The sequence below is a fragment of the Bidens hawaiensis genome, unplaced genomic scaffold, assembly GCF_021521415.1.
Source record: "Bidens hawaiensis isolate Kalapana, Puna unplaced genomic scaffold, B.hawaiensis_p1.1 tig00001336_1, whole genome shotgun sequence".
NCBI classification, from domain to species: domain Eukaryota; kingdom Viridiplantae; phylum Streptophyta; class Magnoliopsida; order Asterales; family Asteraceae; genus Bidens; species Bidens hawaiensis.
Window position 1 is genome coordinate 3,151,262 of NW_027491075.1, and position 24,307 is coordinate 3,175,568.

The following is a 24,307-nucleotide window of genomic DNA, read 5'->3' on the forward strand; positions in this document are numbered from 1 at the left end:
TGGTTGCCCAAAACACGTTGGTAATGTTAAGAGGCAGGACATTACTTATGAATCAAGGATCTCTCTTGTCCACGGCCGATGTGGGATAGCCTAAGAGTGGGATGATGTTGTGTTTGCCAAGGGTGTTACAAACAACCCCCCTTTGGACTCATCGTCCTCGATGAAGCATGTCCCATCATCCCGAACGACACAAGAGTGGCTCTGATACCACCTGTAACATCCGGCCCCTCGCACCACCAATATTATCCGCTCTGCCCACGAAGAGCTCACAACAACTCGGTTTTTCCATATATTGCTAGAGAGTTTTATTAATTTAATTATCTCGTTTATCGAGTAATTATTATATTATTTTATTGTGTTGATTATATATATTTAATATATTTAATTAACTTTGAAACATGTACAATTTTTACCCTAAACTAAACTATAATCTATTTTTACCCAAACCCATATACCAAGATCCAACTCGTTTAAACCTTAACCCGTAACCCGTTTTCTTTTCTTGAGGCTTAGTTCTCGGCCTATTATTGGAATTTATATATGATTTTGATTATACTTTCCTTAAACGATCTCGCCGACACGTTTAATTTAGAAAACACAAACTAATTGATACGGTTTTGCTAATACACTAACCGCGTATATCATATTATGAATATACAATTTAGACATAACGAAAATTTAATCAAACTGATCTGGAGATTCAACATATCATCGCGAGCATAAACCTATACTTAATCATGCTATCACGGCCCGGGTATGACGTTCTGGTTCATCATGTTTCCGTCGGTTCTTTATTCTTATACGCCATCAATTCGTTACGTACTCAGGTAATTATTAGTTGTAGCACGATCGTTTGGATCTGTATAACATTAACCCTAAGGTTAATTAGCCTAATATCAAGCAGATTGAGCGATTGAACGAACTAGGGTTTTATTAGGTTTAGGGATAAACTGGTTATTGTTATTTAAAAAAATCTTTCTCGTCTGATAACCAATTGGTACTCCAGCCCAGTTGGTTGGGAATGTGTACGCTAACTATGTGAGCCGGCCATATGTCGCAGGTTCGAGTCCATCCGGACTCAGTTTTTATTATTTTTGTTTTCCATTTATTTTTAATGTTTTTGTTATGATCTATAATTATAATATAATTAACAGTAAATGTTATTTTATTAGATCGATATTTGTAAGCTAGTTTTTCGTCAACTAAGCTCGTTACAAGTTTTTGTACACACACACACATATGTGTATACGTAGGTATTTTAAGTACTTATTAATAATAATAAAACATTACAAGTAAATATTGTTTTAGATAAACCTTATTAAAACCCGACGCTTTAAATTCACGTTTTCTCATCGTTGAGCGTTTTACAAACATTTATCTTTATTATACAAGTATTATTTGTTTATAAACGAAAAGCATAATAAATATGATAAACGTGTAAAATATATGTTTATCCTTAAAGTTCGTTAAAGAATTCAAGATGAATATTTATTAAATATTTTTATGTGTACTATTACATATTATAAGTATTTATTAAAAACTTATATATTGACATCTTACTTACTCAAATAGTTATAAGTATATTTTATATTAAAATTAGTTATTTAAATTATTAGTTTATAAAGTGATTACATTTTTATCATATCAAGTAAACAAGGGTGATTTTATTTATCTTAAAAATAATTATTTTGATAAGTAAATGATAATCAATAATATTAATCTTTGCAATAATAATAACAATAGAAAACCATCGTTCTATCAATAATTTCCAAATCCCAGCCATAACTCAAATCACCTCGAAACTTTAATTCATTTTACATGTTGACTCATTATTAATTAACTCATATTATCATAATTATCTAGGAATCCTTGTCGGTGTATCCTGAATGATTTATCTTTCTCACATCACCGTCACTTATTTCGTTCATCCGATCAGGTGAGTACCACATTCCCCTATTTTACTTGTTTTCCACGTTTTGGGGACATATGCGTATCGTATCATATTTACGTATTATCTAGTATTCAAAATTGCAACTGTTTAGTCCTTGTGTGTATATCAGTTTATGCCTAACTTGCTATTTGCTTACTTGCTTTATTTGAACCGCATTCGGAGAGGTCCACCATATTCTCAGTCTAGTATGATCATACGACCGTCGTAGTGGCCGGCGTCCGACGCATTGACAATGGTTTCACCGACACCTCATTTTAGGTAACCAATGCCCATTCGCATGGCAACGGTTTAGCCCTTTCTTTATGGTTGATTGTTTGTGTATGTGCTATGGTTTAATTGTTTATCTCACAGGAACAGTTTGCATCTTTCTTTATTTATTATATATTATTACTGTTGTGTCTTAAACTGGTGTTGTACTCACTCAACATGTGTTGTTGACGAAACTTTATTTTATACGCATATGCAGGTTGGTGAAGACTTAGTGAAGAATTTAGTTAGAAGAATATTTTAAATCAAGAAATATAAAATTTGTATTGTTGTATGAATTATGTACTTGTTTGTATAGGATCTATTTGATAATTGAATTCAATTAATAGATATTATCATTGAAATATTGCATGATAGTAACCTTTGAAGAGCTGTGACAATCAATTCGCGCCCTGGCATTTCCGCCGTAGGTTGGGGTGTGACATATTACCCCCTATATTTACTAATATGTTTTGTAATTTTTCAGGTCTCGGACTTTATGCATGTTGAAGTATTCCTTATAGATTGCAATTTTTGGATGTTGATTTAATTAGATGCTTAATTTTTAATTAATAAGTGTTTTTTTCTCATGTTATAAGTTATAAAAAGGTTTTAACTTTTTATTTATCTTTGTTGGTGTTTGTGTGTTTTTGTATTTGAATTTACATAACAATATAATGTCTCATAATTTATGTAAAATTATTCTTTTTTATATAAATATGACATTTGCATTTTACTAAATTTATAATATATACATTAACCTTAAATAATTTCCAGTTTAAGGTTAAACATCCATTATAATACAAATTAATGGTTACATAATGTTATTTGAAGTTAAAAATCCGTCATTAAAAATATTCCAATATCAAAATACAATCAAGATTTTTTTTAAATTCCACTAAAATACCAATTAATGATTACACGATTCTAATTGAGTTTGAATTCAATATTATATTATAATAATATGTTAATTATGTCAAAACTATTGCTTAAAATAAAACCATTTGTTCCTTAATTTACGCATAATTTTGGGTATAATAGTTGTAAGATGAAGACCATTTAATTATGTCAAAATGGATGCTAAAAATAAAACTCGCATTAAAAGTTTATAAATCTCAAAATACTTTCTAGGTTAATGTTTTTTGAATCATTCAAGATCGTATTAAAATATTTTAATTATGTCAAAAATCTTGCTTAAAATAAAACTCTCGGATCCTTGAATTATTCATGATACAAAAAGATAATATTGAATCCGTCGTGATGTTCAACAACCTCTTTAAACATCAAATTCATGAAATTGGTCTTAGGAAGAATTCTCCATGTCAACAAGAAACAAATCTCATAAATGTTTTACATGATTTCCTTCATGATCTTCAGCAAGAGGTTTTACCTTATGAACATGTAAGTGAGTTGTTTTTTTACCCTTATCAAAACAAGGTTGTTATCTGGTTTAAGAATGGAGAGTATAAGAATTTTAAGCCTAAACAACTATTGTCATGTGATGATTTGATCATGTTGAGAGATTTTGACCTGTTGAAGTTATCTAATGCAAGAAAAGAAGTTGCACATCTTGAGTTGGAATCGGAAGTGAGTTTGAAGGTGAAATGGTTAGAAGAATGTTGTAACTATGAAAGTGATTATGAAGATTTTCCAGACAATTTGGAGTCTGATGATGAACTTTAAGGTAAATTATAAATTCTTTAGATATTGTTGTTAGATTTAATATAAGTAGTAGATGGTCAACACCTCTTTACACTTTCTAATAACTATAATTTGGAAGTTAAGATTTATTGGTTTCATATAACAACTTTAGTGATGTTTATATGTTACTAATTATTATACATGTTGTTTTGTGTGGTTTATATTTTATATAATCTGTTATTGTGTTATAACAGTTTTCAGATGTGTTAGGAAAAGTGATTTTCTTTTGGTTGAAGTTTTCAAGATGTTGATGATGGTTTAATATCAAAGAACATTATTAGTTATTTTGTTGATTTGTTTTGGTTGTTATTCTCAAATTAACTTATTGTAATTTGAAAGTTTTAATATTAAGACAAAGTAAATCTATTAATTTTTGGTTGGTATGGTGATGTGTTTAGTGACAATGTAAATCTATCAAGTTTTAATAGTTAAAGAAATATATGTTTGTTTAAATTGATGTTTAAGTTGATTATGTTTAGTGACATGTTATTCCATCCGCGTGTCACGCGGGTCTATATCCTAGTAAATTAAGATGACATGACACTTTAAAGATTGATTAAACTACCTTCTACTTGTGTTAAATTTGTTAAAAATGCTCATGTATTATGATTTTCACATGTAAAAAGACAAATAACTATATATTAAATTAACAATTAATAGGAGTGATATAGAGTTAAATGGATTAAACCATATTCTTTGGGTAATATGGAGTGAAAGAGAGAAAAATAAGTGATGTGGTGCTTATATGAAGTTAAGAGGGGTTAGATTATACCTCATAACCTAAAGTGCATAAACTATAAACAAAGTAATTGATTAAAAGTCAAGTAATTAAAATATGGTCATACCAAGTTTGGGGTTTAACACACTCAATATTTACAATTTGATTGATATAATATAATCATCACTACATAGACATAGTTTAGTTTAACGCATTCAAATATCGGATAATTAGTACACTCTTCAATCAATCAATAACTTTTCTAATGACTCTAGAAGTTTATATTGTATGATGGGTTTTTACCAGTTATCAATCTATTATTCGACGCTATCAATTATACCACTTTGTTCTCTAATAATAATCCCCAAATAGCATAAACAATGATACAACGTGTTCAAGACAACAAATTGTTCAACATAGAAAATGAATAAACACATTAAATCGCCAAAAGTGTCCAGTACTTAACAACTTAATTAAAGCAAAACCATGTCAAGTGTACTTACAAGTCAGATTAAATATCAAATGAGTTCAAACCAGCGTCGGCTCCGAAAAAGCGGAAAACAATTGGGCCAACGGCGAAATGTTTTTGGGCCGTAAGTAAAAGAAACGTTTTGTTGGGTTTATTCAATTTAATTTTAAATATGCTTACTTGATTATGATTTGAGTTGTGTAAAAAACTTTTGTATAAATATAAGCTTAAAATTGTCTCAAATAAGACTAGAACCCATAACCTTTTAGTTAGATGTCATACCCCTTTTCCACTAGACCAAGCTAATTAATGGTTATGTAATTGTGTTGAAACATTGATTATAGATATTTTTTGATAAAAAATACATATAACTTTTTTTGAAAAAAAAATCGGGCCTAGCGGGGTGTAGGGCTTGTGGTCGTCAGCTACCCTGCCATGCCTTTAGGCCAGCCTTGGTTCAAACCCTAGGCATTGACACAACAATTAAGTATTCAGCTACTCATGGTGATATGAAATGATGATGAAGTGTGAAATCCTGAATTGAAAGGCATGATTTTGTGTTGAAATGCTTCGCCGCATAAGCTTTTACGTCCCTTATCTTCTCTTGGCTTCTCTAGATATCGATTGAGAAGTTTCTGGGTGAATTAGGTCATAAAACCCGTCAAAAACCGCTTAAAACCAAACATTACAATAACGTGAAGCATATAGTATACATCAATACGCACAAAGCACACCTAGTGATGAAAAGTTAAGTAATAAATGCAAAAATATGGCATGCATTACTGAAAAGGTATCGAAAGCACGAAAAAGTTGTCTAAAAATATGGGCGACGTGTTCTAGCAAATAAGTTGACACTCATGAGTTTTCTATGAACATGAAGACTTTAATTGCTAGGTCAAATGAAATTGTCCATATATATTGCAGGACTTCAAATTATAAAGGGTGTTTTATGTGGCCAATAACTGTATGAATACAATAGTACTAAGGTCATCTATAAATATAACGCACTTCAAATTAGAGTAAGATTGGATGCATTGCTTATTAGTTATTGGGTGCTTATGTGTCACTTACGTGGTGGTGTACACTAATATAAATGTTGCACGTGAATAACAAGTGGAAAGAATCTAATATGAGAAAATTCTTAAAATAAGGGTTTATAAAAACGTTTTTCAGGTTTTATGTGTCATTTGTAATAAATTCTTAAAATATGTATTATATAATCTAGTCGTGACGAGTAGTTTGTATAACCAATTAAAACTGGACATGTGTCTTTAAACTAATCGTAACGAGCAGATTTACCAATCATTTACTCGTCACGACTAAATAAGTTTTATGCCTCGTAGTCAACATCCACGAGTAATTCATAAGTTCTTTAGTCGCGACGAGTAGGTTGTAAGGTTAAACTAGTCGCGACGTGTTAACTACTAATAAACTACTCATGTGGGGAATGTAAACCATGTAAATTAGTCGTCGCAACTAAATGACTTATGAGTTACTCGTGGGCGTTGATTACAAGGCATGAAACTTATTTAGTCGTGACGAGCAAATGATTAGTGAACCTGCTCGTTACGGTTAGTTTAAGGGCACATAGCAAGTTTTAACTGGTTCTACAAACTACTCGTGTGTAATCATAAACTACTCGTCACGACTAGTTTATAATACTATTTTGGGAATTTCTTGCAAATTGCACCTAAAACCTGAAAAATGTTTTCATAAACGCTTATTTTGGGGAATTTTCCCATCAAATATTGGTATAGAGATGCACAAACCAGTTTAAAACTCAAAACAGGTTTGGGTTAAAACCGGTTCGGTTTGGTCAACAAAAGTCAAAACCGGTTTATGATCGGTTTCGATTTGGGTTGAAACCGGTTTCTTACCATGTTACAATCAGTTTCGGTTTGGTTTTTATCGGCTCAGTTTTGATCGGTTTTGGTTCGGGTTTTTGCCCGGTTTCGGTTCGGTTAACCGGTTTGGAACCGGTTTCAGTGAAGAAAATTACAATCCAAACCTACGATTTTAATCGGTTTCAAACCGGTTTCTTCATAATTGGTTTCAAACCGGTTCGGTTTCGGTTCAATTTTCGGGTCGGTTCGATTTTCGAGCCGGTTCGATTAACCGGTTTGTTTACCCATCTCTCTATATTGGTGGACTATGACTTCAATTTTATCAAGCCTAAGACCCGTAAACCCTCGTCGAAATGCATGTGTGGTTATGCGCAACATACATGGTAGTGTATATAACTTTTTTGTTTTATAAATGTTACCCAAGAATAACAAGTAGAAAATTGTGAATGTTTGTAACATGCAACTTAATTGTATAAAATGCAATAATTGTAACATGTTATGGCTCTACCTTAAGTGATAAAAGAACATATCGGTACACCGAGAAGAGGTGGTGGCATCGTAAACTCATGGTTGCCCACAATCAAGTTGCTTAGAAAATATTTCTTAAAACGGTTTTTGAGTGTTTCGGGTATTAATGTTGTGTATTTATATATGAGCAATTCGCTAATACACGTGTGTGTTTGTGATGCATGCCGCGTGTATCCACTTTATGTACCTTAGTCATGTAACTCTATATTTTGTTAAATATTTCGTATCCGAACCAAATTCTTGTGTATCCTGTGTAAATTTAAGAAAATTGATGTGATACCTTTCATATTTTAAAGTGAAAACCTTTAGGACTTTACATACTTAGTTTAAAATGAACTTAAAAAAAATGTTTTAAAAGTTAAAAAGAGTGTTGCACAAAGAGATTTAGGTCAATGCAATTAAAATAAACATGAAGCATAAAATTGATTCACCAGGAATTTGGAACACGCAAATAAAAAATGTGATGCTAACTTTAACGACCAGGGAAATGAATAATATTTATATTCCATCAAGATAGATTAGTTTTAAAGATAGTACCTTATATCGGTACTAAGTTTTTTTAAACAAAAAAAAATAGTATTAGAAAATTTGGGATTGGTACCGGTAAATACCAACACCAGTATTTACAGAGTTTTTACCTAGGATACTGGTTACCAAATTTTTAAAGATTTAAGATCAGGACATTCAAAATTAATACTATTAAGTTTGAAAAGTGCTTATGGCTTTTCAAAAAGCCATTTTGAAAAAACCAGGATTTAAGGCTTTTAGAAAACTGCTTTTTAACTCTTTTAAAAAACTAAAATAAAAGGTTTTTTTGTGATTACTAAACACCATTTAACTTATTGGCTTTTTGAAAAAGCCAATAAGATGTTTTCAAACTCAATTCCAAACATGCTCTAAGCTCATTTCTACATCAATAGCACTTCATTATATTCTTTATTTCCCTCACTAACCCCCCCCCCCCCCCCCCTCACCTCTTACCACTCTAGGCCAATCACATCCGATCACTTTGTCAATTTCGCCCAAAATAAAAAAAAAATAAAAACGATACAATGAATTCCATTTACTCAAAAATAAAAGAAAACCAATAATATATTCCAATCACTTTCACCTAAAAAAGTAAAGAACAATAACAAGGTTAAAGAATTCCAATCACCAAAAATAGAGAAAACCAACAACATCCATATATTTATTTACTAAATCTATCACAAGCCTAATGCAGTGAATGGTAGTAAAGCAGCAAACGAACCGAATAAACACGAACAAACTTTTGTTCATGTTCGTTTGTTAAGGATATAATTTGTTTACAAATACTTATCAAACACGAGTTTATGTTCGTGTTCGTTCCTTAAGAAAATGAATGTGTTCACTAAACGTTATGAATATATCACTAAACGTTCAAAAACATAGTTGAACGAATTGGGACTATGTTCATTTTCGTTTGTTTAACTATTCGAACTAAATATCTTGTTCATGTTTGTTTATTTATTAAACGAACGAACATAAACAAACTTCCTGTCGAATAGTTCACGAACTGTTCACTGAATGTTTGGTTCGTTTATAGCACTAAGTGGTTGCATAAATTTCAAATCCAGTCTTGATAAAGCATCCATTGTTGGGAAATTTTTTACTTTAAACACAAATATATGTATACGTCTATGTATAATATATAGTTAATACTTAATAATTTATGAATTTGAATTTTTGGCTTTGTTTCATACTTCAAAAGGAGAATATCTTTTGCTGTTCCATACATGAAAGACGAACCAAATTTCCATTTAGTCTTATTATGAAATCATGACGAAATTCTCAGACTTGTTGGTCAGCTATACTTTTATATCATTATATATATTGTAAGAGACCATAAGATGTGAATGCAAGTAGAATCTACTTTAACAAGAACGTTTCCTAAAATAACGCTTTAACCAAATGTATTTCATTTACTTATGTTCGATTCCTGCGGTTCCAAGTTTTGGTTTGATTTTGACACTTGTTTGTCGTACGTACGTACGTATGCATGCATGCATGCATGTACGTATGTATCTATGTATGTATTATTTTGCTGTAGTTTGTTTTTCTTTAAACTTTATTTTGGGTATGTTTGGCAAGGAGCTTTTAGAAGCTTTTAAGAGCTTTAAGCTTTTAAGAAAAAACTCATATTTAATAAAAAGTTTTGTTTGGTTGGAGTAGCTTCAAACTTTTAAATTGATGGAAAAAGCTCCATATTTAAACGCTAGTATTGGTAGCGTTTGAGAAAAAGCTAGCTAGAAGCTTTTACATATATATTTACAAGTTTGGTACTTCAACTTATATCAACTTTTGTTAATTTATATAATAGACACATTCAACCTTTATTCAAAACTAACTACCCCACGATTTTTTTAGGAGCCATAACTTTTTCACACGTTAATAATTTTTTAAACAAATTACATCATAAAAACGAGCATTTTATTCTCTTTAATTTGAGTATGATATTGTTATATTTCTTTAACTTTAAAAAATTAACATACTACGTGATTATCAGTTAGGATCAGTAAAAAGTCGAGTCAGGTGAGCTCGAGTCACGTGTAAGACCAAATTAGAGGTCGAGTCAGATGAACTTGAGTCATGTGTAAAACCAAATTAGAGTCAGAACAAGTCGATACAAAAAGGGTTAAATTAGTTCGATTCGTGTCGGTACGTTTTTAAGTCGAAAGGGGTTAGGTCAGAACATGTTTCAGCTAGTTTTATTAAAAACTTCTACCACTCTGCCAAACACCTAAATATTTAAAAAGCTACAGCTAACAGCTAACAACTTCCAGCCTTCAGCTTCCAGCTAACAGCTACCAGCTAGTTTTGCCAAACATACCCTATATCTTCTATAAGCTTAAAATATGAGTATATGACTATACATAGATTAGATTTGTGATCATCTCGATAATACATCAAATCCTAACATTTTATTTTAACTAAAACATGGTTTCTGTACAAACTTTGGTTGCGTATATTGACTAAATCGATTAACCAGTGAGTTTAAGAAATAATAACTTCTGACCAAATTCGCTTGCTATCATATATTGTTTAATGATCACTTAACTTTTACTAACACATCACAACATACAAATTTTAAATCCTAAAAGAAATGGAATACCATGAAGCAAAACAACAAAAAAATGTGACAACTATTCAAATTACACGACCATTATACTCGTTTGGCTGCTAATGCTTTGCCCTTGGAAAGGACCACATTTTCATGCTCATTGACATGGAGCCCGCGAACGGGAAAGGCCAAGGCAGATTGGGTTTACAATGGGATGAGAGACGATGTTGGCCAAAGATATCCGGTCCCGGTTTATCTCATTATTCGATTCAATCTCAACTTCATTTACCTTTATTTTCCTTTGCGTCTGAAGAAACACTAATTGACCCCGGGCAGATTACGGATAATCTGGGGGTTAAGTAATGTTTCCCACGAGGGTTAGGTCCGACAAAGATGGTTTTTCTGATAACCTGCAAAACAGACACCGTGAGCTCGTCACTGAGAAGAGGGGGGTACCTCCTTGTGACCACCCTCCGGCGTGAGAATCAGACTAGATTGCTCTTGAATATAAGTGTATATTAAGAGAATGACTAGAGCAGATATCAGGTAATATATCAAGATATGAGATATGAGATCCGATATAAGATGTAAGATGATCCATACCGTTCCAAGGTGTTGGAGTATTTATAGCCGAAGGTAGGTTTCCAAGCAGGTACAGCCGGCTGAATAGTGTTCATGTTCTGCCAACTGTGGGCTACGCACATGCCATGCTGGTGGTTGGTGGGTAGGCAGCGGCTGATAGTGACCAGGCCGGCTGTGTACTATTCCTGTTCCACCAACTGCAGGCTATGCATGTCCTCCGACAGGTTGGTGAGTAGGCAGCGGCTAATAGTGACATACAGTACAAGAGCGTGCTGCTCGTCATACTGTTGTCAGTGACCTGTCGTATCTTTGGTCAGATCTTTTGTCCATACCTCGTCAGGTACAGTACAAAAGATCCTCCAGTATCGTACGGACTGGCTCATTTGTGCGGGAGTGTTCCCGGCTTGCTCACTCCTTCTTCAGGTGACATTACTGAATTATTTAAGAGTTAAGTGCCTTGTGCGTGTAGCCTTGCTGCGTGGGTAGCCTTCCCTGATGGCTTGTATCCGCAGCTGCGGGAACAGGCGCAGTACTTCACCATTGGGAGGCTTTTCCTGCGGGAACAGCTTGCGTACTGCGCGTAAGGACGTCACGTCTCTGAGCATGGTGGGTCCTGCGGATCCAGTTGGTTTCTGCGCAGACGTCTCTCTTTAAGGAGTCTTGCGTGTTTAGCCTTTACGCAGACGTCCCTGTTGAAGGTGAGTCTTGCGGGTTCAACTGCGCAGACGTCCCTCTTTGAGGTGAGTCTTGCGGGTCCAACTGGGCTCTGCTGGGACCTACCTCTTCAAGTCCCCCCAGTCCAATGTTCTTCTCATGAATTGTTAATAAGTGAGGTGAACTTTTGGACTTAAGCAAAGGGTTTTGAAAAGGGTTTAGTTTTAAGGTTTTCCATGGGGATTCTTCCCGCGGAAGTCCTAATGTCACGCATAAATTCTCGACTTTTCTGCTTGATCTTTGGGTATGATGCGGGTAGGTTTGTAACCTCCTCGCAAGTCAGGAGCGTTGAGTTCCACTTGTATAGATTCTCCATGAGGTTTTGGTAGTTTTGAACATTGTGATCAATTATGTTTAAACAACCAATTCCATCTTGGAGCTTCAATCTAGTTCTCGACGTTCCCGCTATGCGGGGATGTTATTCCCGTTTCCGCAAGCATGGCCCAGAAGATCCTTCTTGGTTTCAATTCCCTGCGGAGTGCTAGGTATGTGAAGGGTTTCGCCTTGACACTGTACCCGCACTCGTCTTATAGTTACTTTACTTCCAAGGTATTCCTGGCTTCAATTCCCTGCGGGTGCTAAGTATGTGAAGGGTTTTGCCTTGACACTGTACCCACACCCGTCTTATAGTTACTTGGTTGCCAAGGTAAGGGGTATAGTCCCGCTTACTTTTGAATCTTTTTGAATCTTTTTGAAATTCGAAGAGTCCCTTGCAATATGGATCATCTTACATCTTATATCGGATCTCATATCTCATATCTTGATATATTACCTGATATCTGCTCTAGTCATTCTCTTAATATACACTTATATTCAAGAGCAATCTAGTCTGATTCTCACGCCGGAGGGTGGTCACAAGGAGGTACCCCCCCCTCCTTCTCAGTGACGAGCTCACGGTGTCTGTTTTGCAGGTTATCAGAAGAACCATCTTTGCCGGACCTAACCCTCGTGGGAAACATTACTCAACCCCCAGATTATCTGTAATCTGCCCGGGGTCAATTAGTGTTTCTTCATTGGCGCCATCCGTGCATAAAAGCTAGAACTAATTTATTCAGTTTTTTCAAAACCTCCGAAAAGATGGTTAAGGTTACTCCGTTGCCAAAGCCAGCGAGTGACCAAGAAATCCCGGTAATCACAACCCCAGCTACTGGGAGGAACACCGGCGAATACACACATTTTACGAACAATACCCCGGTTACCCAAGCCGGGGCAAATGCAGTAAATTTTACGAATACTACCCCGGTTACCCGAGCCAGGGCAAGTGCAGTAAACAATCCTCCCCTGGGATTCATTGATACCCAGGTGGAAAGACAACAGACGAGGCCCCCTCGCCAAACACTTGAACAAGTTAAAGCGTGGGCGGAAAAACGTCAAAGGGAATTCCAAGCTGAGTTGGATGAACGCTTGCGTTCACTCCAACAGGCTGACGAATTCGGAAGCACTCAACAGCTCCACATGAGCAATGAGTGCGAGTACTTGGACGATGATTCGGAGGAATCCGACACCGACGCAAACCCTCGCCATAGGGCGAAAGGGAAGCGTAAGGAAACGGACTTCCAACCGAGAAGGAATTTGGGAGAAACCTTCAAACCAAAAAACGCGGGTGGAAACCCACGTGACTTCTCTAAAACCTTCAGACCAACCGCTGCAAATGCGGGAACCTCCAAATTTGCAAGGGACATTGCGGAAGCAATCGCCCCAAGAAGTGCCAAACAGATGTCAAACATCGGCACCTATGATGGTATATCTGACCCAGACGATCATTTGAACAGATTCATAGCGGGGGCAACCGTCAGCAACTGGACGGAACCCACGTGGTGTTATATGTTCCATATGACGCTGGTTGAAGCAGCCAGAGCGTGGTTCGACCGTCTACCGGTCCACCACATCTACGATTGGGCAGACTTCCAACAGAAGTTTAGCCAACACTTCAGCCAACAAAGAAAGTATACCGAAGAGCAATGGACAATCCTCAATTGCATTCGTGAGGAAGATGAATCTTTGCTAGACTTCATCACTCGCTTCAACTCAAAGAAGCTAAGTCTGGGTAATATTAGCGAAGATCTTGTTCACGCTGCTTTCATCCAGGGCGCGAAAGACCCAGAGCTCATCCGCACCTTAACGGGTAAAGATGGCATGCCATCCACATGGGATGCCATCATGACAGCAGCTAAACGCTTCGCGGAAACAGAAAAGCAACTGGGTAGAGATCTTCCCCAGAGCACAAACCTCTACACCCAGAAAACAAGAGAAAACAATGTCCTTACCGCCCGATTAAACAAAAAGAGGAAGCTAGGCATTTGGCAGTCAAGGGTAAACTTTGACACCTCATCTGGCTCGCACCGTCGGTTAGGCGGAAAGGATAACATGCCGTCAAACCGGAACTCCAGATGGACGCCACTCACCAAAAGCGTCACCGAGATATTCGACACTGAGAGACTCCCATGGCCAAAGGCTCCAATGATCCGAGAGCGTCACAATGCTGATCAGAGCAAATTCTGTGACTTCCACAGGACAAAAGGCCACAACACCGAGGAATGCGTAGACTTGAAGGACATCGTCGAAGCATTTGTCAGAGATGGGACGCTCACACACCTCGTGGCGTAATGAACGATGAGCAGGCTAATGCGTGTAGAACCCCAGTTGGGGAAAACACTAATAAAACTGCAGCTTCAATGTTGGAGACTACATACTGCGGAAACAACGAGATTCCGAACCAAGTGCATATCGGCTCGAAAGGCTCGATGACACTCCCAAGAACATGGAAGGGAGCTCAATTACACAGTCTGCATGTAGATCAATTCCAAACTTGTAAAAGAGAAGGCCCAGAGCCACTTCTAATGGAAATGATTCTCCTTATCACATTGACGCTGATGGTCTTACATTTATATTTCTACACTGATATGCCGGTCTTCACCGCATACATAAGTGGGGAAGTAAGTCGTTGCGTGTGGAAGGCGGCAAAACCCGCATAAACACAAAAAACGGCAAACCTTCACGTAGGTCAGTCATAGGTAAAGTTTGGTCATCCCACTAAATGAAAGTGACGGTCTTACCCGCACAAATCATGATAGAGGAAACCGAACTAACCTATTGACAACCGCGCGTCGAACGGTTAATTTATTCAAAACGCTGATGCCGGTTTTCACCGCATAAGTGTAAAGAAATCGTTGCGTGTGGATGGCGGCAAAACCCGCGTAAACACAATAAACGGAAAACCTTCACGCAGGTCAGTTATAGGTAAAGTTTGGTGATCCCACTAAATGAAAGTGCCGGTCCTAACCGCACAAATCATGATAGAGGAAACCGAACTAACCTATTGACAACTGCGCGTCGAACGGTTAACTTATTCTAAACACTTATGAAATTTCTAAGGAGAAAATGAGGAAAACCTCCACGTAGGTCAGATATAGGTAAAGTTTAGCCATTCTGCTAAGTGCAAGTGACGGTCTTACCCGCACAATCACGAAAGAGGAAGCAAAACTTTAACCTATTATCTGCCACGTTGATAGGTTAACTTATCCAAAGTACTTCAAGAAATTGCTAAATTAAACTATAATATGCATAAGCATGTCGTATAACGTTTATAAAGCAAGAGTGACGGTCCTACCCGCACAAAGATTTATATTTCATAATAATTCAAGTATTACAAGAATGGCCGGGTATCTACCCGCCTACAAGAATATAAATCTATACAATGTAAACCTATCCTAACAGTGAGAAGGGATCTAAAGGTTCAGGCTTCAGGACCACTCCCTCCAAACCCACTTGTACCCGCACCATCAGTTGGCTGTGGCGGTTCAAGGAAGGTCTTGAGAATGGTTAACCCATCATCAGCAGCAGCAACTTCGTTCACCTTCTCCACCACTGGATGCGGGAAGGCAGCATACTGGTTCACTGCTTGGTCATAAGCAGCTTCAGTATCCACATCATATAAAGGGAAGTTGGAATGCGGGATGCTCTTCTCAACGAACCCTAGACCAAGCAGGAAGCCAGCCTTTTCCTCATCCTCATGAGAAGCGTTGAGGGCTGCGCTCATGGCATCGTCGTATGATGTGTCCGTGAAGACTCGATGCACAACCTACAAAACAAAAATACAAGTATCAAAACCTTTTCTAAAGTATAAAGAAAAGCGTGAAGACTAATATGAAGCTAAGCTTACCTGCGACAACGCTTCTCGTAGAAGCCATTCCTTGGTAACCAGAGCCTCCTGGAGGGCAGCTTGAGCTTGGTTACGGGCGCGTTCGGCTTCACTTTTGGTAAGGTTGGCAAGCAACACTTCTTTAGCCGCAGCCTCTTCGACGCCCTTAAGCTTACGCTCAGTATGGTCAAGCACCCCCCTCTGGTCCAAGATCTCTTGGAGCTTCTTGGCGTCTTCCATGGCCAAGGCATCATGAGCCTGTTGGAGCCTCTCTAGTTTGGCTTTAAGTTCCTCATTCTCGAGGCGTAGAGGCTCAGCAACAGCTTCAGCCTTGGTGGCCCTCTCAGTTGCATTCCGTGCAGTTTCCTTAGCCAGCTGAAGCTGTTCGTTAACAGCTTGGGCAGCCTTGGAACGGGCCTCGAGACGGGCCTGAACTTCAACCTCAAGGGCCTTGAAGGCCTTCTCCTTCTCCGCAGCAACAGCGGAGAGCCTCCTGTTCTCCTCTCGGACAGCTCGCGCCTGAGCTTCTTCTTGGATCCGAGCTGCCTTTAACTTGTCGTTTTCACGACAAAGCAGCTCGACGCGCGGCTGCATCCGAGCTAGGAGAATCCGGAGCTCATTTGTCAATCTACCCTCCTGGTAGCTTGACATTGCTTCCCCCAGCGCCCCCCTTGGGGCGGCGTGGCGCGCCCACTCGACGCATTCTACAGGCGTCCGAAGGGTTGTTCCTCGGCGGATGTTCCATCGTGGAACATACACTTCATTGGAATCCGACACTGCAAAAGCAAAAAGCAGTTAGGAAAAGATGATATAAAAAAATATATATATATATAAAAGGCCAAAATAACCCTACGCACCTGTAGGGTCGACGACAGGCCTGTAGCCGCCAAACCCATCACCCGAACCTAACGGATATCCATCCAAGAGGTCAGGCAGATGGGAAGGAGGCAGAGATTGGCTTGACGCCCCAACCCCGGACATACCTGAAGGACCGGCCGTAGTCGCCGGCGCCGGAGGAGGCATGGCGGAGGCCGCTGCGGAAGAGACCAACGGAGGTGAACTCACCGGAGGTGAACTCACAACCGCGGTCGTCGTTGCGGAAGAGACCACAGCAAAACTCACCGCCGGCTCAGTGAAAGAATCAGTGAATATGGCACTGACAACCGGCGGAGACGTAGTCACAGTTGGAGCAGTTGCCTCAACCGAGTGAGCAACTGAACCAACTGAAGCAGGCGCGGCCGCCTGGGTCATCGCCTCAGGTAGGTTGACCAAACCTACCATCATGGGTCCGGAGGTGCTCCTCCCCGCTCCACCCTGGAATGCGGAAGCATCCACGCCTACACGAAGACAAGATATATAAGTATAATGGCGGAAAGATATTAAGATAAAATTAAAGGAAATTTATACTTACGAGTTCTCTTCAACTTGAAGGTTCTGACCGGCGGGGACGAACCCGACGGAGCCGGCCTCTTCACGCCGGTCACCGTCGTAGAACTTGGTCGCGCGGCAGTGGCAGATGTCTCAACCTCCGAGACTGTTGTCTCACCACCACCAGGGTTCCCCGCCACCTCCTCGCTTTCGGTCTCTGAGTCAGACCGATTCACCGGATCGGCAGTAGAGGCAACCTTCGCCTTGCCCTTCGCGCCAGCAGCTTTCTTCTTCCTCACCAACAAAGGACCATCTGCGGATTCCTCATCAGAAGATGACAAGATTAGAGGAACTCCAGCAGAGGTTTGAGCATTGAGAGGGCGAGGGTCAAAAAGTTCTTTACCTGGCCGCCTGGCTCTCAGGATCTCGTGGCCTGGCGGGTAGACCTCCATGAACCGATCCGCCGGTTTCTCAAGGATGGGCAACTCGTTCTCATCTAGAGCACGAGTACCCATCCGAGCGGGACCATCACTCTCCCGCGGCTGCAGGAGAGACTGCAAGTCGTTTCCCTCTGTAATCAAAATGAAAAAACGGTTAGAACAAAAACCTTAAATTAACGGATAATATGAAGCATACCGTAAGGGACAGAGTTCAAACCGTATTCAAGGACGATGGGAATCTGTGATGCCTCCTTCCACACCTGGCTCATCCCGAGCATTACCATCCGGACTCCGCAAAGCGGTAAACCGGAGACTGGATTCGGGAAACCTTGGAGAACCATTCCGCCTCCTGGTAGTTGGAGGCGTGAAGGGCGGGGAGTGCTCTCCCATTCTTAAACGTCATCGCAAGGGGGACGACGCGAGCGGAGATATAAAAAAACTCCCGCTTCCACGACCGAAGACTGCGCTCGGTAGCGCAGATCTTCAAACCCTTGATCCGATTGACCAAGGTGTACCACCCCTGGATGCACCTCCAGGAGTAGAAGGTCATCAGCCGATCAACGTGGGGCTCCACACCCAGAATGAGGCACACCCACTCAAAGTGGCGGATCTTGGCGATCGCCATCGGGTGTACCTCCGTCAGATGCACACCGTGCCTCTCCAAGACAAGGTATACAAACTTCGTCAATGGGAACCTAAGATTCCCATAAACGAAGAATGCAGCATACACCCCTATTTTGCCCTTGGGGGCATCGTACACCGTCAGGTGTTGCTCCGGAAACTCAGGCTCGAACGGCTCGAGCATGAACTTCCGGACGATGTACCGATAGAGCTCGATGGGAAGAGCACACTGGCATTCGCCATCCTTATCGGAAGTGGACGACGGATTCTCGACGAACACGTCAGACTCCTCGGCGGTAGCCTCAACATCATGAACAGAAGACATATTTTGGATGTAAAGAAGAACGATTTCAGGAGAATGCTCGACAAAAAAGTTAGAGTATTCGCCGGAAATCGTTTAGAAGAAGAAGAGAGGTGAAACTGTGAGTTGAGATGCAATCTCTCCTCCCTTTATATACTCATCGCAATGAATGCGATGAATTTAATGCGGAAGAGAGAGGAAAACACTGGTGCAATGAAACTATGACACGTGGAAAAAGCAAGCTGGCAACAGCTGTTGACAGGACGCGTGCCGGAAACTTCGCGGCCACGCACCCGAAAACTCGCGCCCACGCGCCTGAAAAAGCGTCTGGAATGACCATATACTGTCACGTCGTCATAACTTCCTGCACGTCCTGACACTGTCAGAAGAAACCGTCGGACGACGTTTCAACAGTTTGGACTGTTCTTATCCTTTCACCAACTCTTCGAATTTCAAAAAGATTCAAAAAGATTCAAAAGTAAGCGGGACTATACCCCTTACCTTGGCAACCAAGTAACTATAAGACGGGTGCGGGTACAGTGTCAAGGCAAAACCCTTCACATACTTAGCACCCGCAGGGAATTGAAGCCAGGAATACCTTGGAAGTAAAGTAACTATAAGACGAGTGCGGGTACAGTGTCAAGGCGAAACCCTTCACATACCTAGCACTCCGCAGGGAATTGAAACCAAGAAGGATCTTCTGGGCCATGCTTGCGGAAACGGGAATAACATCCCCGCATAGCGGGAACGTCGAGAACTAGATTGAAGCTCCAAGATGGAATTGGTTGTTTAAACATAATTGATCACTATGTTCAAAACTACCAAAACCTCATGGAGAATCTATAAAAGTGGAACTCAACGCTCCTGACTTGCGAGGAGGTTACAGACCTACCCGCATCATACCCAAAGATCAAGCAGAAAAGTCGGGAATTTCTGCGTGACATTAGGACTTCCGCGGGAAGAATCCCCATGGAAAACCTTAAAACTAAACCCTTTTCAACCCTTTGCTTAAGTCCAAAAGTTCACCTCACTTATTAACAATTCATGAGAAGAACATTGGACCGGGGGGACTTGAAGAGGTAGGTCCCAGCAGAGCCCAGTTGGACCCGCAAGACTCACCTCAAAGAGGGACGTCTGCGCAGTTGAACCCGCAAGACTCACCTTCAACAGGGACGTCTGCGCAAAGGCTAAACTCGCAAGACTCCTTGAAGAGAGACGTCTGCGCAGAAACCAACTGGATCCGCAGGACCCACCATGCTCAGAGACGTGACGTCCTTACGCGCAGTACGCAAGCTGTTCCCGCAGGAAAAGCCTCCCAATGGTGAAGTACTCCGCCTGTTCCAGCTGCGGATACAAGCCATCAGGGAAGGCTACCCGCGCAGCAAGGCTACACGCACAAGGCACTTAACTCTTAAATAATTCAGTAATGTCACCTGAAGAAGGAGTGAGCAAGCCGGGAACACTCCCGCACAAATGAGCCAGTCCGTACGATACTGGAGGATCTTTTGTACTGTACTTGACGAGGTATGGACAAAAGATCTGACCAAAGATACGACAGCTCACTGACAACAGTATGACGAGCAGCACGCTCTTGTACTGTATGTCACTATTAGCCGCTGCCTACTCACCAACCTGTCGGAGGACGTGCATAGCCTGCAGTTGGTGGAACAGGAATAGTACATAGCCGGCCTGGTCACTATCAGCCGCTGCCTACCCACCAACCACCAGCATGGCATGTGCGTAGCCCACAGTTGGCAGAACAGGAACACTATTCAGCCGGCTGTACCTGCTTGGAAACCTACCTTCGGCTATAAATACTCCAACACCTTGGAACGGTATGGATCATCTTACATCTTATATCGGATCTCATATCTCATATCTTGATATATTACCTGATATCTGCTCTAGTCATTCTCTTAATATACACTTATATTCAAGAGCAATCTAGTCTGATTCTCACGCCGGAGGGTGGTCACAAGGAGGTACCCCCCCCCTTCTCAGTGACGAGCTCACGGTGTCTGTTTTGCAGGTTATCAGAAGAACCATCTTTGCCGGACCTAACCCTCGTGGGAAACATTACTTAACCCCCAGATTATCCGTAATCTGCCCGGGGTCAATTAGTGTTACTTCAGCGTCATACCTTCTTATTTTTTTATCTGTTCCCTAAACCCATTATAAGTTCTTTCCTCGTTATCATAGGTGACACGACGATCAAATTGTGTAACAAGAAAAACCCATGAAAGGGTTTATACGAAAGAAATATTATAGTTTACTTTTAGCTGGCTACTTGTATAAGTAAATGGATGACTGGGTGTGATACGAAGATAATTCATATATTCCTTAAATTATTGAAGAAATTAATAAACTTCCATATAAATTGCCATCATTGATTGTGACACAAGACAAAATACATATTTCAACAATTTATTTTTTAAAAAGAAACCACTAAAGTGAAATATCACGGGACCATTTTAAAGAAACTTGTGGAGATACAATTAGTAATATAGTTACAAGACTAATGCCACATTTCGTAAATAGTTTTCAATTCTTTGGGAAATTTGATGAACCCTTAACCACACTTACAAAAAGGTCAACTAGATCTTAATAAAGCTTCCAATTGCCGGCCGGATTCCTTGTCATTTCTAACCGTCGCTAAAAGTCCAAATTACCAAACCCACCCTTCTCATTCCTCCGCCGTGCCGTCGCTAAACCACCATACTCAGCCGTCGTTCCACCTCGTCCGTACTTCGGACGCTTCCAATTCAATTTTGGTTTCTGGGTTTTCGTTATCTTTAATTCATCAATTAGGGTTTCTGGGTTTTATTGTAATTGATCAATAATGGAAGACCCTTCAAAGGCGAGTCGATTAGACGCCGATTCAACTGAGTTTACTGACACGGTGTTTAATTGCGTTGTACCGTACATCCACGACTGCCGTCACCGGAGCTCCGTTTCTTTAGTTTGCCGGAAATGGTGCGAACTCGACGGCGTGACACGTAAGCACGTCACCATCTCCATCTGCTACTCGACCACACCGGCGCGTCTACGCCAACGCTTCCCGCTTCTTGAATCTTTAACTATTAAAGGTAAGCCACGCGCCGCCATGTTTGACTTAATCCCGGAGAATTGGGGCGGGTTTGTGACTCCGTGGGTTAAAGAAATCGCGGGTTCGTTGAATTGTTTGAAATCGATTCATTTCCGGCGGATGATTGTTCGTGATTTGGATATCGAGTTGTTGACTACAACCCGAGGTCAAGAGCTTCGGGTTCTGAAGCTCGATTTGTGTTCCGGCTTTTCGACAGACGGGCTGCTGCAGATCGGTAAGTTGTGTAATAATTTGAGAGTTTTGTATCTGCAAGAGAGTTTGATTGTGGAGAAAGATGGACAGTGGTTACATGAATTGGCTTTGCGTAACACGGTTCTTGAATCGTTAAACTTTTACATGACAGATCTTGTTAAGTTTAGTTTTAAAGATCTTGAGTTAATTGCGAAAAACTGTAGTGAAAGTTTGGTGTCTGTGAAGATTAGCGAGTGTGATCTTACGGACCTTGTTGAGTTTTTTAGTCATGTAGTCAATTTACAAGAGTTTGGGGGCGGTCAGTTTACGAAACAGTTAGAGAAATACGCGGGTTTGAAATTCCCTCCGCTTTTGAGGTCAATGGCTATGAATTACATGAGTCAAACAGAAATGCCGGTTGTTATCCCTTTAGCTTCTAGGATAACGAAACTAGATCTTCTGTATGCTCTGTTTGACACGGAAGATCATTGTTTCTTGATTCAAAGATGCCCGAATTTAGAAGTTCTTGACACTAGGGATGCCATTAGAGACAGAGGTTTACAAGTTATAAGCCAGTATTGTAAAAAACTAAGACGGATCAAGATTGAACGAGGTGATGATGAAGAGGGTTTCGTTTCGCAAACGGGTCTGATTTCGTTATCACAAGGGTGCCTTGAATTAGAATGTTTGCATGTTAATCTTACTGATGTTACAAACGAGGCTTTGGAGAGTGTAGGAACTCATTTGAAAAAGCTTTATGATTTCAGGATGATTTTGTTAGATAAAGAGGAAAGATTTACAGAATTGCCCTTGGATAATGGTGTCCGGGCTTTGCTTAACGGGTGTACGAAGCTAGAACGGTTAGGTGTGTATCTTAGGCCCGGTGGGTTGACTGATGTTGGGATGGGCTATATCGGGCAGTATGCACAGAACGTTAGATACATGCTTCTTGGTTTTACTGGTGAGACTGATTTAGGGCTTGTTGAGTTGTCAAAAGGGTGTCCAAAATTGCAGAAACTTGAAATGAGAGGGTGCGGTTTTAGTGAGCGCGCCCTTGCGACTTTTGTGCTTAATGTACCTTCTTTAAGGTATCTGTGGATTCAAGGTTATCGGGCCAGTGTAAACTGTAGTGGAATACTGGAAATGGCCCGCCCATTTTGGAATATGGAGTTGATTAGTTCTGAAGGAACGGAGGCTGCACCTGGGAATCCCGACCAACCGCAACCTCCCTCTTTGCTTGCTTATTATTCACTAGCGGGACAACGAACCGATTTCCCAGAAACAGTTCTTCCTCTACACCCGCCACCTGTGAATGAGAACCCTCGTTAATAAGTAACTGTCTTTCATTGTTTCATTCATTTGCATGATAAAAGTATTGAATCGAGTCATTTATCTTGTTTCTTGGTCTGATTGAAGGTGATATGTTGCTTTACAGAAAGACCTGTTTGACCATACTCAAAAGTTCAAGATTTGATGGTGATAATGTGGCGCGTTACAGGATCAGATTCTAAAAGGTATCAAAGATGATCATGGATTACAATTCAAGAATGTAGCATGTAATATTCTATTGCTTGTGTAGTTGTTTCTTTTTTTTTTTTTTTCATAAAGTTCAAAACTGAGAAATTAGGTATTTTGATTTTCTTTTTGTGGTCTTATTCGGATTTGTGATCAAGATGTAGTTAAAAGAGTCAAATAAAGTCAGCTGTTTTGTAAGGTTTTTGGATATTAACCATTGTTGGTACATAGTCTGCAGGAAAAGTTGGCCTTTTTATATAGCAATTAAAAAAATAACCAATGTTAGCTTCAAGTAATCTATATTAGTCTTCTGTTTTAGAAGCCAATACTGGTGTCTCGTTTACTTTACTTCACTTGACAATCAGGTCTACCAAGATGATAACTGTTGAGGAATTGGTTTCTACATCTTTTTTCTGGTTATCTTGTATTTTTGCAAAAAAATTGTAAAGTTGGGGGTGCTCTTGAATTATGGTATGCTTGGGCAAAACAGAGGAAATACAAGCAATTTTCCTCGTATAATTTCAAATAGTATTTACGACATAAATTTGGACCACACATCCTTACAAAATTAAGAACACATGAATATTTACCAACATTTCTCAAACTTATTCTATTTAAAAAGGTTTATACTAAAAGATAAAAGTGCATCGGGGTGAAATTGAACCACACCCGAATCCTAAAGAATATCAAAACCGAAGATGGCGTTGATGTATGATAGTCCAGTCTTGGTCTTTTCGGGGGCCATGCTTTTTATCTTTCTGTGTGTTGTTGATAGTGTTTTCAAGCCTGCATTCATTTGTGCCACCTTTTTC

The 24,307-nt window shown here is 39.7% G+C and overlaps 1 pseudogene across 2 annotated transcripts; it reads left to right on the forward strand.

The window, feature by feature from the left end:
- The first annotated feature begins 21,527 nt into the window (after positions 1–21,527).
- LOC143571946 (coronatine-insensitive protein 1 pseudogene) lies at positions 21,528–23,550 on the forward strand (annotated as a pseudogene). Of its 2 annotated transcripts, none has more exons than XR_013142185.1 (2): positions 21,528–23,312; positions 23,397–23,550. The product of XR_013142185.1 is annotated as a coronatine-insensitive protein 1 pseudogene, transcript variant X1 (transcript). The 2 variants fall into 2 exon arrangements; XR_013142186.1 differs by having other exon boundaries at positions 23,416–23,548.
- The last annotated feature ends 757 nt before the right edge of the window (positions 23,551–24,307 follow it).